The 15,912-nt window shown below is 36.4% G+C and overlaps 1 non-coding gene across 1 annotated transcript; it reads left to right on the forward strand.

The window, feature by feature from the left end:
* Positions 1–629: 629 nt before the first annotated feature.
* LOC112503104 lies at positions 630–736 on the forward strand. The gene has a single exon (XR_003067855.1). It is a non-coding gene; the product is annotated as a small nucleolar RNA R71 (small nucleolar RNA).
* Positions 737–15,912: the final 15,176 nt, after the last annotated feature.

Consider the following 15,912-nt stretch of genomic DNA (forward strand, 5'->3'; position numbering starts at 1 on the left):
TCAGATGCCTGCTTTTCTAAAGGTTGGACCGGTCTTTCTTTGGCAGGAACCAACGCTGTAGCATCAGTCTATGCCAAAGTTGGTGTACTATCTTTGGACACTTTTCTGTCAACTCCTTCCCACTCCTAATGGTTACTACTTTCACATGTTCCTTACCTAGGTCTGTAGGGACTTTTGTATTACTCGGTAAGGTACCAAGGGCTCGATTGTTCTGGTTAGGTGCAAGTTGACTGGTGGGTTTAAACTGATTCAGAGTTGTGAGGATAGTGTTCATATGAGTGTTCCCCGCCACAGCACACACATTGCACAGGTAGGACTGTTGGAACAGGTGTATTAGCAGCTTGTTGTCCTCCCTGACCGGAAGTTAAATTTTTCAACATGTTGGTGATGGAGGTAAGCTGAGCTGTTAATGCAGTATATGCATCTACCTCATGTATCCCCACAGTCTTTTTCTGTGACTGAGCACGTGGGTCGGCCTAATGCCCATTGTTGGTTGATATCTTTTCTAGGATTTCATATCCTTCATTATAGGTCATGGTTGTGAAGGCACCGCCCGCAGTCGCATCGAGCATTTGTTTTGCCATGGATTTAACCCATTGTAAAATGTCTCAATTTGAATACAGTACGAAATGCCATAATATGGGCATTTCGTCAAAATCTCTTTGAACCTTTCCCACGCGTCAGGAAGAGCCTCATCGTCCATTTGTTTGAAAAGACAAATTTCGTTCCTGGACTTAGCGTTCCTTGTTGGTGGGAAATATTTTTGCAAAAAAAATTCTGCCATATTACTCCATGAAGGCACAGAACCCGGAGTTAAAACGGTAAACCATGCTTTTGTCTGATCCCTTAATGAAAATGGAAATAAAGTGAGTCTTTGAGCGTCATTTTACACTCCCGAGATCAGGAAATCATCAGTGATTTCCATAGAAGATTTTAAGTGCGAATGTGGGTCCTTCGAAGGTAATCCGGCAAATTGGCCATTCGTTTGCAACATGTGAAATATTATCGGTTTTAGTTCGTAATAGACAGCGGTCATATGTGGTCTCACTATCCCGGAATTTAATTGCTCAAAATTCGGAATAGCACAATCCATGATCCTCCCAATTTTGGAATTTACCAAATTAATGATGTTCGAAGTTTGTGCTCTTTGTTGCTCATTAGGTTTCGATTCTGTGTCCAAATTACTATCATTGTGTGGGTGTCCTTGTGGAAAGTTCAGAAATGGTGGAATTGGTTCAAAAACTGGCGGTTGGTTTTCTAAATGTGGGATTTCCGAAATGATTGGGGGAGGTAATGCCATGTTTGGAGGGAGTAGAGCAAAAAATGCAATTTGAGCCCTCCTTCTATGGTGAAACGTTCTCTCAATATCGGGATCAAATTCGAAAAATTCTCCGCGTTGTGACCGTGGCATACACCACTTTTTAAAACGATTCCAATGGTACTAGAAAAATCAAATCATTTACTTTACTCAAAATAAAACTTTTAGCTTGCCAATCCCCGGCAGCGGCGCCAAAAACATGGTCGATTAAATCGCACACCGTTAGACAAAGGAATTGGACCACAAAGCAAGTATACAATACGGTCCAATGTCGTCTTTCCAAGTAATAAAGTGGTACAAGTACCGGAATATCGTCCACGGAGATTGAAGCCAAAGTAAAATAAGAGTCCAATGAAAGAGGTGATTTCAGATGACGATTTTGAAGACTTTAGTTTGATTGTAAGGTGAATTAAAACAGAATACAAAATATATAAAGGTAGCAAGGGTGTAAGACTTAAGGTGAGACCCAAACACAAATTCCAGTAGCCAATGCTGTAGAAATGCTACAGCAAGCAGTGTTTCGAAACTAAGTTCCACCATCAATTTTGAAGACATTCCTCTCGAACTTCACCATTGCACTATATTATAGCTTTCCACCCATATCTCTATGTGGTATTCGGACCAGGGATAGTGACACGATGATGTTTTCAAAATATATGGATAAACAAATCTCTTTGTTAAAAATCACTCTCTCGAGTCGATTCCCATATCATTCGAGTTGGCTTGTGTTCTAGATAGTTCATCTCTGAATCTATCGCACTTTGACACTTTCAAAGAGTTACCAATCCGTCAGGAGTTAAGTTTTGAAAAACATAAATGACAAGTCTCCTTGTCGGCAACTTTCTCAAGTCTACCTCTTATGTCATTCAAGTTGACGTGCATTTCAATGGCTTATCTCTAAGTCCATGGCACTTTAACACTTTCAATTGATCAACCCGTCAAGAAGTGTGCTTGGTTTTTATAAAAATACGAATGAAACAAGGGAACGTCGTTTATGAAAACACTTAGCTACTTTATTTTGGTTTAAAAATCTCGCCTTTCCATCTCACACAAAAGCTATAAAAGCTTAGCTACTCATAACGGAAAGTAAATTACAAGAAAAATAAATGACGGAAAGTAAAGACATAAACGTAAATTGCATAAAGTAAATGACAAAAAAATAAATAACGAGAAAGTAAATGACGAGAATGTAAATTGCGGAAATTAAATAACGGAATGTAAATGACAATAATCGTAAAGGAACGTAAAATAAAGAGCGGAAATTAAAAGACGAGAAATTAAAAAAGAAAAAGATGAAGAACTTGTATTGCTCAAAAGATTACTAAAAATCACCTTTAGAGAGGGTTGATTTTAACACTAGATGGTGTTAGAATGGATAATGAAAATGGAACCCCAAGCACTCCTTTTATACCCAAATGAGGCACTAAAAGACAAAAAATACAAATCTTGGAGGTTAAGCATCCTAAGTTAAGTTACAAAGTAAAGATAGAGTAACTAAAAGTACATTAACCTAACAAGAGTCTTAAATACAAGTTTTTAACCAAAAAATAAGCTTTTACAACTGTCTTCCATTAGTACAAAAAGGCAGCGTCTTAATCGTTAAGCCCTCCAAAAAGTTGTACATTCATCAGATCGCCGCTACACCAATGCTGTAGCATCCTGCTGTTTTCACAAAAACTCTCCATTAGCATCTTCTATGAGTACCAACAAGTCAACCACAATATTTAGGTTCATAACAACAAATGTATAAAGAAACAAATAAAAATGACTCAAAGTGGGAATGAAAAGAAATTATTCTAACTAATAAGACGTAAAATGAGTGCTTTATGTGTTAAATTCTCAACACATATCAGTTGCCCTTCGAATCCTTTTTGGTTTTAACTATTCATTTACAACCAATTGGTTTTGCACATTTAGGTAACTCGAGAATATCCCTAATGTCATTGTCCTTCATAGACTTCATTTGATATGGCATCAATCCACTTTTGAATTAGAACTTTACATGGCTTTGCAAAGATGTATTAGGTCATCCTCTAACAAGCCATTGTTGTCCTCATGTTCTTGGAGATACATCATATAATCATCTGGAATGTCACTTCTTCTTTCTCTAGTGGGTTTCCTTAATGGCACTTCTTGAGGTTGTTGTGGTTGTTATATAAGTGGTGTTAGATGAATCATTACATTGTTGTATTGTTTTGGTGCAATGTTTGGAATAAGATCTTGAATGTTGAGAAATATTTGGAACAAAATCAGGAACATGGTCCTAAGAATCGTTAAGTCTATCTTGAATATCGTTAAGAATAAGTATATGAACCTGATTACTATCAATATCAAGTTCTTCGAAGACAATATTCCTTAATGAATCTTCTCCCCAACCTTAATATCCTCAAGGAACTTGGCATTTACCATTTCGAAAATGGTTATAGATATGGGATTGTAAAATTTGTAGTCTCAAGATCTTTCAGCATAACATGCAAAGTAACAACTAACCATTCTTGAGCCCAACTTCCTTTCGTTTGGCCTATAAGATCATGCTTCAGTTAGACAACCCCAAATATACAAAGGTCTAATTCTAGGCTTTTAGCCTATCCAAAGTTCATTTGGGGTTTTGGCAACTGATTTTCTAGGTATCCTATTAAAAATATACACTACAATCTTTAGTGCTTCTCCCTAAAGTGATCGGAAAGAGAAACATTAATCATACTCCTTACCATATCCTTAAGAGTTCTGTTTCTTCGTTTTGCAACATCATTCATGCTAGGTTTGCTCAACATAGTGTATTATGGAACGGTTCCACATTCTTTGAGGAAAAGCACGAAGGGTCCTAGATGTTGTTCTCCTGATCCATCATATCTACCTTATATTCACCACCATAGTCCAATTTGACAACCTTAATGTTCTTTCCATGTTGTAGTTTAACTTCCGCTTTAAAAGATTTGAAAACATCGAGGGATTGAGACTTATGATCAATTAAATATAGGTAGCCAAACCTAGAGTAGTCATCTATGAATGTAAGTATTGTTGTCCATTCCATGAAGCCTTAGAGAACAGACCAAAAATATCAGTCTGTATCAATTCTAAGATGTATTTAGCTCTATCAGCACCTATTTTTCTATTGTTGGTTTGTTTCCCCAGGATTGTTCCTGGGGAGGGCGGGTTGGGCGTACGCCTAGGGCCTACCAAAATTGGAGGCCCAAATTTTTTTAGTATATATAATAGTAGTTTAAAAAAATAGAAAATAGAAGAGACATAAAAAAATTAGTATCTAATAGTACTATAAAGTATTTTGGTACTACATTAACTATTAAAGGCTCAAAGATGTATTAATTAAATATATTGGAGAAAAACATACATAAAAAAGTTAATTTGTCGTTCATCATATAATATTCTTTAATGTTTTTTTAAGTTTTTTTTTATCTAATACCGACGTCTAAAACTATTTGCCTCGAAAACATTGATGTATTCTTGACAATTCATCTCCTATCGACTCTTTTGATTATTTCATCCTTGCATGAATTCTATTGTTGTATTAGAATATAGTAGATTTTCAAGTTATTAGGTAACAAAACTCCCATCTTTTGAAAAAAAATTACCAACCATATGAGACGGTACAACTTATATATATAGGGGTTGGTTCAAATACTAACCAAGATTATCGTGTTAACTTTGTTAACCGATCTTGGTCGTTGATTTGAACATCCAACGGTTGTCATTTATTGAGACTAAAAWTTTAATTATTTAATTACCATATTAATAAAAAAATTAGGTTCACAATGGTTCAGAGGGTAGAATTGTAAAAAGTAAATGATCTTAACGTATCCTATTTTGTCAGCCTATTCTGTAACTTCCAATCAATAAAAAAACCGTCAATCTCATTGATCAATATCTTAAATCAGTAGCTAAAAATTAGGTTCATAATCTTCATCAAAACAATGGAGGATTTGGAATGATTACCAGGCGACGGCATCGAGATAAGATTGAAACATGCGTGTGAACCTAATGAACAATGTGTGAACCTAATGAACAATTGAAAAATTAGGTTTATAATCTTCATCAAAACAATGTATGAACCTAATGAACAATTGAAACATGTGTGTGAACCAAATGGACATATTGTGTGAACCAATTGAACACATATGTGCACGAGTGAACACATATGTTGACGTTTGAGTGAATATGTGCGTGAACGGTTTGATCATTTTCTTCACTTTCGGAATTCGAATTTCGAATTTGTTCGTAGACGCTTTTAGCTTTTTCATTCTCATTATCGTCGATCTGTTTTACTCTATGATTATCCATATTACTCGAACTATAACGAAATCTTTACAAAAGGGACTTTTTTGAAATTTACAAWATCAAAACCATTGTTGGAAGAATGAAATGTAAAAATCAGTAAGATGAACAAATGTGAAACTTCATGTCATTATTACATAAAGATCAATTAGTGATATTTTAAGATTTGTAACTCCCAATTAAAATATTGGGGAGTTACATAAAAATGACAAATTACCTAAATACCCTTACACTTAATATRTRAGTTWCATTTGAACCTAACTAAAAGATGGAACATGATTGGTTGATGTTGGTTAGCATAGTTAACACCAAAAAATGGGTTAGTATTTGAACCAACCTCTCTCTCTCTCTCTCTCTCTGTGTGTATATATATATATATATATATAGGGGAGCGATCAAATGAAAACCACTCATTTTGTAAAAACCGTAAAAACTTCATTCCACAGATCATAATTTTTCATTTTGTTCATATTTTTGTAATTATAGAGGTTGATTAATAATTTTTATTGTAGAGGATGTTAATCATGGATATTATCATCTTCATTATTTTAATTTTAGAGAAATACATGAAACAGTCTCATTAAAATTTCATTAAGTAGTATATGAAATAATTTCATAACCATATATGAAACAACTTCATCAAAAAAGTATTATATGAAACAATTTCACAAGATTAAACAATTTCATGAAAAAAATTTATAAGATTACGATGGATGAGAGTAGTTTTTATGGTTTTTACAAATTGGAGTGGTTTTTATTTGATCGCTCCTCTCTCTCTCTCTTTATATATATATATATATATATATATATATATATATATATACAGGGCCGGTCCTGTCCATGTGCAGCCCGTGCGGCTGCACAGGGCATCAAAGCCTAAAGGGGCATCAAATTATTTTTTATTACTAGTTTTGTGTTTAATAATTTGAGAATTGGACAACTGAGCTTTAACTATAAAAACAGGCGCAAGGCCTAGCAGTGATGAATACTAAATGCACATCGTTGGAAAAAGTTGGAAAGTTGGAAAAGTTTTTGTTTGTATGAATAAAGTTGTCTGTATGAATTAATCTGTTTGTATAAGTTGGAAAAGTTTTTGTTTGAGAGACTTTTTTCGCAGATGTAAGGAACCTTTTGTTAGTTGGAAGGGACATGTTTGAAAAAAAAATTGGGTTTTATATAAAGCTCCCCCTAGAAGCTTACTGGATAAGTCACTTTCTATATCATTAAGCCACTACGAAACAGTCATGCATAGTTGAGCGAATAGGTTATTAGTTCCGTTAAACTTATTAAGCTGCTAACAGATAAGTGTTTTGCCTTTAGTCGTTTCCTGTAACTTTTGAGTTATACTTTTTACTTACTATGACAACAATTTGGATGTAATTTACTATTTTAATTAAAAACTAATTATAGTTTTCCTTGTGCTTAAAAAAATAAGCTTAGGAGCATTTTTTATTATTATTGCATAGGGCATCAAAAATCTTAGGACCGGCCATGTATATATAGGATAATAAAACTATAATTGTTTTTTCATACTTGTTCTTTATTATCTAATATTGAGTACATAAATCTTATGTACTCTTCTATCTCTAAAAGAATAATAAGATCTCAAACTATAACCAAAATGAGTTTTTTTATTTATAAGATTGAGAATTCCAAAAAGTTTGTTTTAATCCTAAGCTATGTTCTTGAGTTTACTTTTACGAAGGAAAGAAAGAAAAATAATGGGGAAGAAAAATATTATGTTCTCGAGATTTTTTTGAGAAAGAAAAAGAAAATGAAAGAAAAAAAAAATTATATCAGAATTTATTTTTATTTCCTTATTTTTCCTTCCCCTGTCATCTCTATGAAAAAAACAAATAAATAACATTATTTTTTTCCTTTCTTTTATTTTTTTCTTTTCTCGTTCTTTTCTTTCCTTCCTAAATTCGAGAACATAGTATAAAAGTTTAAAATGATATTAGAAAACATTAACATGAGGTGACATGGAAAATCAACCTATTTACGTTGATTTACATAAGTATTACTCGGAAATCAGAAAAATTAACATTGTGACCCCAATTGATGTCATTCTATGTACCAAAAATATATCATAGGATGTTTTTGTTGATAGAACAAATTGATGATGCTACATAAAAATGTTCTAGTGGATAATATTAATTTAGAAACGATTATTGATTGATTTTGCGTCTATGAATACTCGAAAAAAATGATTTTATATGAATTTAATGTTATTTTTAATAAGAAAAACAATATATTGAAAAAATATCGTACTTATCGATGACCCCTTTTCACATTTCGTCAAAGGCCTAAAAATGTCAGGAACGGGTTTGACTTCCCCTTGATACATTCAGCACAAACTTGAAAGTCTGTCAAATCTAGGGGTTCAATAATTCCATCGACAAATCTATGAATTCTCTGTTTAGTGATATGACCTAAATAGTTGTGCCATAATATAGCAGAATTGTCGCTTAATTTTCTCTTTGTATGACGTGAACTTGTTTCCAATACTACATTATGGGAACTAGCAGTATCAAGTATATACATATTATCAATCAAAGAACCACAACCAATTAAACTTGAATTTTGGAGTAATTTTATTGTTTCCAATCGAACAAGAAAATTATGATTTGTCCAAACTAGAAACATAAATTAAGTGAATAAATGTATCAAACAAGTTAAAATAAAATCCAGTTTTTAACTGTAATCTAAAAGTTCCTATAGCCTCTACTATAACTTTATTGCCATCGCCCACATAGATAAATCTTTCAGTACTATTTGGCGGTGGGATCCATAGAAAACCCTGCATGTTCGTATAAATCTTTCAGTATTATTTGGCGGTGGGATCCATAGAAAACCCTGCATGTTCGTACTTATATATGTAGTAGCACCAGAATCTATCCACCAAGTATCTTTAGGTACATAATCTAAATTAACTTTAGAACAAACCAAAGTTAGAAGCATACCCTTTTCAAGATGACATGCGGCGTATTTGGAGCAATCTTTCTTCATGTGCCCCTACTTCTTGCAAAATCAGCTATATAAATTCTTCATTCTGCTGCTTTTGTTTCTTTAAAGAAGATCCTTCTGCAATGACTCCTTCTTTCTTCTCCCTCTTGTTGGAAGTTATTTCCAAATGTGAACCTTCTGTCTTATCCCTCATTCGTCTCTCTTTTTCTTGTACACACTAAGAAATAAAGTCATTTAGGGACCATTTGTCCTTCAACGTGTTATAACTTACTTTGAATTTCCCAAAAGGTACAAGAAGTGAAAGCAAAATCAAGTGCATGAGCTAATCCTCAGATAACTCTAACTTTAGTGCCTTGAGTTTAACTTGACGGGAGGTGGGACATTTCTATTATGTACTCCCAAATTTTCCCTTTGCATTTATACTTCATTGAGACGAGTTCAGATAAAGTGTTACTGGTCTTACATTTTTCATTAATAGCGAAGTATTGTTGGATTTCCTTAAGGAACTTCTTGGCATTCTCACTTTCTACAATCGAGCCCTACAACATTTCTGGAATGGTGTGTTTCATGATCATCATGCACACTCGGTTTGACCGATCCCATTTCTCAATTTTTGCCTCATTTTCATTTTCCATAGTGGAATCGGGTCGATCTGTCCGAAGTGCCAGATCCATACAACCGAGAATGATTTATACAATGTTTGTTCAGATTTTGAAATTTGTCCCACTAAGCATCGAGATGTTACTTACTTAGGAAGAGACATTGGTAGCAGTGGCAAATGAAACCATATAGAACAAAATAAAAAATACGCTCAAAATAAAATTTAAGAAAACAAAATTTTAAATGGGAAAACCCTATTGAGTTACCTAGAAGACCATTAATTTCTAGTCTTTGGACAAAGTAATTAAATGTAAGTAGTACTATCAACAAATTGATCAAAATCGATACTCAGTCCTCTTAAACAATAGCCTTTCTTTGGATCGACTGTTGTTCACATGAAAAATATATTATAATTGTCATGTATTTATCATTACACGCACATTGTTATTTTGCCAAATTGTGTCTTCCTTATGGCCGAACATAGTTTGCATAAGAAAACTCCGTACAAAGCATCTAAGTATTTTCAGTTGAATTAATTAATGTAATAAAGGCTACTTATTTTATGTGAGGTAGATAGGGGTATATTTATTTTATGGATCACCTAGTGTAGTATCCATTAATCTACTATAATGAGAGGCGTAAAAGGCATTCGGTCATGCCAATTAATAGCGACACTAGGGATGCGTAAAACTAGCATTTAACCGATCCCAATCCTTGACGATTAATATAATACTTATCAGGCTCTGAATCTGTCCTTTAGGAAAATTTCATAACTGATCTTTAACTAGTTGTTCCAATCCTCCTTATCGGACCCGATCTGGTCTTTAACCGAACTGTTGGTCCCGTTAGGGTCTAAAAGATGTGTATAACAGTTTGTAGAAGGGGGGATGAATACAAACATAGTATTTTCAAGAGATTCTAACTTGCTCTTGAAGTTGAGCGTTTTTGTGTTCTTAGATGTGTGTTATTTTACTTAAGCATGAGATAGATCTGAGTAAGAGTTAAGTATTAGAGAGTATCTCTGCATGGAGATAGAACACATCTATTTATACCCGTTGCATTAAATGCATATTTAATGCAATGTAGTAGGGTTAGAACGCATGTCAAGCCTTAAAGAAAAGGCTTGTCCTTTGCTACAGTAAATAGTACAAAAGCCTATTCATGAGCAGACATCCTTTCACAACATTGATGGGTAATAGAGTCAACTAGTCGGCTCCGTACCGTACTAACTTTTAGAAAGGGTAATGCTTTGTCCTTCCCCTTGTATAAGGACAAGACAAAATCAATCGTGCTTAACAAGCTTCTATTGATCGCTAGATGCTGGAATAACCAGGAGGTCTCTTCAGCATTCGCCGAGGCTTGGGCAGTCTTCACACATATGTAGACAGGCTTGTAATCACTGAATACCGCTTCAGATCATGTACTTGCCAGTCTCTAATCTTCAGTTTCAGTCTTCGACTTTTGCTGAAGGTTCTATGGTATGAGTGTTGTCTTCTTGAAGTATCGTTGTTGCTTATTGGATTTACAATACAAGTTCTTCAACGATCACTGTAGACTCAATGTTGATCGTTGGAACTGAAAAACAGAAACATAAATACTTCACATAGAGTAAAAGGGATTATCATCAAATCACTAAAAGAGACGATCAGCAATCTCTCCTTATTTGATGATAACAAGACAACATAAAGAAAGTTGTCCTATCAAATAATAGTAAGGAAAAGTAACATATAAAGTAGATGTCCCTTTTAACTATATTGGGATCTTTTTTAGTGAGTCAGTCTTTAATTGAAGAATTTTCTTAAGTTACATTTAAGAAAAGTTACAAGAATAGAAACTGAAAGCTTATTCACTGACTTATAGATTGTCAGTGAATGTGAAAACTAGTCTAGGATGTTTAGATTAATGTAGCCAGGTACATCTTCTCCAAGCTTCTTTCGACGTAGGAATTCTCTTCGTATCTTTCGGTCCACTGCTTTTCCTTGCAAGCTATCATCTACCCAAAACATTAGATAAACCAGATGTCCCATTGGGCATAGATGTAGCTCAGACATTCTCTAAAATCTTACTTCACCTTCATAGTCAAGGAATATAACTCCTAACTCAGGTTTAAATTGCACAGTGTTGGGTATATAGGGACCCTTCTCTGGCAGATCAAGATTCAGCATAGAAATGTCCATACTCTCGTATTCCTTCAGGACTTCATAGAAGAACCTTATTTCATGTTCGTTCCTCATGGATGGTCCATCATTAGGACTAGAGGGTCTTTTCTTCCTTCCTCCTTTCTTTAGAGACGGCCTGTCAGGGACTGCGACATACCTGGACATCCTTTTGATGAAATCGTTGATGATGTCTTCGATAATCGGCTTATGTCTAGACTTGGATCGTTGGATGGCTTGCCTGATCTCCAGCCATTCGCTGTATCCATCGTGGCTAAGGTAGGAAGGGTACTCGGTGATGGCGTCAAGATTGTCCCTGGTGATGAACATTGAGACAAGAGTTCTACCATCTTTGGATCGCCCGCTGATGCTGACGCTCTTGATTGAGCGAGGACTAATTCTCTTCTTTAGCTTTGCTTCGCTCCAGCGCTTGTCTCGCTCAGCCAACTTCAAGTTTTTCTCGTGCTTAGCTTCTGCAAGAGAAAGTAGTTTAGCTTGAGCTTGGACAATGTTCAGCTTCTTTTTTGACTTTCTCTTTGGGAGAATCTTTTCAGCTAGTGACTTGGCTAGCTTTAGGTTGTCTTCAATCTGTTTCTTCTGAAGCTCTAGCTCTTCTTCATCCCTTAACGCCTCGAGTCTTTTAGCTTCTAAAAGGAAGTCAAACTCACCACCCCTAGAGGTACGAAGAAGAATTTTTACTCTAGTTTGGTCGAGTGACTCCTTTAACTGAGCCATCTGCTGGTCGGTAGGAGCATTAGAGACAGGGTTTTCAGGGACCCACTCCTGTCGACCACAGGTAGTAGAGGGAATTTGGAGCTAATAAAGTGAAGTGACTACTACTTCAGAGGTACAGTCTTCAAATAAGGGTTGAGGGTTTTTGAATAGTACATTCAGGTTCCCTTCTTCAGCAACACCTAAGCCTTTCGACTTAAGGTCCTGGTTCTTTGATGGGGCGGACTCTTTTTCTCTTTGCTCCCCCTAGGATGCAGCATCTCTGAGGGCGACTCCTTTGGCGGCGGTTGTTGGTCGTTGATATTGGATGGTGAAGTCATCTTCATCATCGTCGTCATCATCACCATCTAGGTCACTGTCCGAGTCTGGGAGGTTAGGTTCTTCATCTTCATCATCATAATCTTCATCATCATCATCATCACCAGCAACAAGTACAGAGGTGATAGGAAGATCATCATCCATAGGGATGGCATCAATTTTTTTAGCGATGACAGCTTCATTGGACGGCCGGGAGGCGAAGCTTGATATCAGAGGCCATGTCATAAATTTGATCATCTTCACTATCTTCTTCTTTCTCTTCCCTGTCTTCTTCCTTCTCTTCTACGTCCATAAGTTGGGGCACACAAGAAGAACCTGCAATAGATGGACAGTGAGCATGAAGTAGCTCAATGTTAGAAGAAATGAAGGGGAAGGAAGATGGAATACCTGAGGGGCCATCAGTGACATCCAAAGGATTGTCACTGGCTTTCTCAATGATGCCCTCGAGAGGATAGGCATCTGTATGCTGAGGAGCCTCGAAAGAAGCAACCTCAGTTCCAGTGGTATGTGTTTCATCTTCAGGGAGTATATTCACTGTTTAATCATAAACATGTGTAGAGACCAAAGAAGGAGGAGAAGAGAAAATGGTTGAGAAAATAGGTGGGTGTTCAGCGGTGGCGGTGCTGATATTCACACCTTTAGTGATTTGGGTCGCTGAGGCAGTTACGACAGTGATTGTAGAGATCACTGAAGAGCTTGGGAGGGTAGCTGAATGTGCCTCGGGGTTAAGGCTAGTTTCAATAACTGAAACCTGTCGAGAGGTCTCAGCCAGAGATGTGGCTATCCCCTTTTTGGCCTTCTTGGCTTTCTGAGGAGAACCAAGATTTGGTTGTGAACGACGTTTTGAGGAGGTTTTGGTGGCTGGGCTAGACGTGGGGGGGGGTTTCCCTTGTCTTGACCACCTGAAGAGAAGAGAGAGAGAGAGAATGGAACTAGAGAAGGGAGTGCAATGTCCCCATCCCTCAGCTTGTGATCCAGAATCTTGGTTCCAAGTCTACACACCTGGAGGTTTCCTTCCTTGGAATATTTTTCTGCAAATATTATTGCAAAAACCATGGATTGGAACCTGGTGTATGGTACCACCTTTTCTCGCTGGCGCTTGTTCAACTTTTGCACCAGGTTATCGAAAATAACCGCAACATAATTTATATTGCGACGTTGAATCGCAGATAATCTAATCGTCAGGGCTACCGTGGAGGCCTGGTCTTGTCCTCTAATCTCTCCACCCATCGACTGGATGAAGTGAGAAAACAGGCTTTGCCAGATCGCTGTGTTGATCTCAGATCTCTCAATAACACTTATAATCGAGTTAAGAATAACCAAATTATAGTGTTATTGAGAGATCTGGGATCAACAATTGGTATCAAAGCCAATTGATTGTTTTTCCAATCAAATGATCATCCAAAATCTCTCAATTTCTGTTTTTCTTTCTCTCACCAAAACGTAAAATCTCTCTCTTCTAAAAATTCTCAATGGCCAACTGGAATTMTGCGTATAGTGTTGGCTCCCTCACCAAGCCTCCAACTCTTCAACGAGAAGAATACCCACAATGGAAGATAAGAATGGTGAATTTCTTGGAAGGAATGGACAGGAACCTCCTACGATCTATAATGGAGGGTCCTTACGTTCCACAAACTCTTGTCCTAAGAGTCCCAAGAACAAACACCACAGCTGAAATTTCTGCCTACTACATGCCCAAGGATGAGAAAAATTGGGATAAAGATGACATAGAACGTGTAAAGACTGACAAGAAGGCCAAACGACAGATAATCATGGCCATACCCAATAAAATCTTCCAATCCCTCGATGCATGTTCCACAGCCAAGGAACTATGGGATGAACTAGTAAGCCAACTGGAAGGAGGGGYAAAAACAAAGAAAAATCGTAGAGCACAATGTCTCAACGAATACACAAACATCAAGGCCCTTCCCGATGAACCGATTCAGAAAACATATGATCGATTCAGAAAACAATGTCTCCAGAACTAAAGAAGAAAACAATGTTTTATTCCTAAAAAGTCTTGGCGATGAATGGACTCAGCTGTCTATGTCCCTTCAAGCAAATCAGGACCTAGACGGCTGGTCACTTCATGATCTGTATGGAACGCTTGTAGCACAAGAGAACGATATTATGAAGAAGAAGGTATCCATCGGTGGACCTCTTGCTCCTGCTGCCGATGAAAAGGAAATATCAAGGACCCCTACCAGAGAACATAAGAAGAAAAAAAAGAAAGCACTGGTGGTAGAATTAGAATCTGAAGAAGGAACTTCTGAATCAGATGATGAAATTAAAGCCTTTGCCAAATCCCTGGCCTTGATTACAAAGCAGTTCCAGAAAAAGTTCATCAAGAAACCCTATGAACGAAAAGAATTCAAGAGGGAAAGGTACCAGTCATCCTATGAAAGGAAGCCATCTAAATTTCATCAGAGGCATGATAGAAGAGATGGAAGAGAAGAGAGAGAAGAAAGAAGAGAAGACAGAAGAGACGAAAGGAAAGAGGACAAGGATGGAAGGAAAAATGACCTCCGCTGCTTCAGGTGCGAAAAACTCGGTCATTTTTCCAAAGAATGCGAAGGACGATTGGTAAAGGATGTTGACTATTACAAGAACAAATACAAGTATAATCCTAGAGAACGAAGCCTGATGGCCGAGAAAGAAAATTGGGTGTCTGATTCTTCATCAGATGATGAAGACAAAGCACTCATCTGTCTGATGGCTACGTCCATTGCAGAATATGCCTCCAACTCTGATGATCAGGTATGTGATTCTACTTCCAATGAAACCAACTCTGCTCCATCTGAGCTAGAGTTAAGGGTGATAAAACTTTCAGAAGATTTCTTTAAATTAAAAGAGAAATTAAATTTTGAAAAATCTGAAAGAATAAAAGCGGAAAAAGAAGCAAATTTCTACAAAAGAGAAACTGACCTTCTAACTGAAGAAAAAGCCGAACTAGCTAAGCAAAAGACTCGCATCAACACTCTTAAGAAATCAGAGGAAGATAAACTTTTGGAACCAAACAAACGAATAACTAAGGACTTAGAAAAGAAAACTAAGGCCTTAAAATAATCCGAGGCAGAGAGACTAAACTCAGTTGCTCTTAAATATTTCTTTCAAAAAGAACGAGAAATTCTTCACCAGAAGCTTCAAATCAATGAACTTCTGATGAAGAAGTACAAAGATGCCCAAGACGTTTATGAAAAATTAAATGGTCAAACGGACACTCAAGGGATTGGATTCAATGAATTGGACTCCTTCATCGAATCAAAGAAATCCACCCTTGAATCCACTTTCAAACTTGGATGCATTCAAAAACCCGACTTTATCCCAAAACCAAAAGCAAATTTTAAAGGAGTTAAAGTCGATGGAAAAACTGTCGTTTTGAGACAGGATTTTGAGAATGTGGTATACGAGAACAGTACAAGTAAGAATTCTGATGGAAGAAATGACACCTCTAAATCAGAGACCGATAAAAACCCTATGGTCAAACCAGAGTCTCTGATTGTCAATTCCACCTCATCAGCAAGTACC

The sequence above is a fragment of the Cynara cardunculus genome, unplaced genomic scaffold (genome assembly GCF_001531365.2).
Source record: "Cynara cardunculus var. scolymus isolate 2C unplaced genomic scaffold, CcrdV1 Un_Scaffold_2521, whole genome shotgun sequence".
Classification (NCBI taxonomy): Eukaryota; Viridiplantae; Streptophyta; class Magnoliopsida; order Asterales; family Asteraceae; genus Cynara; species Cynara cardunculus.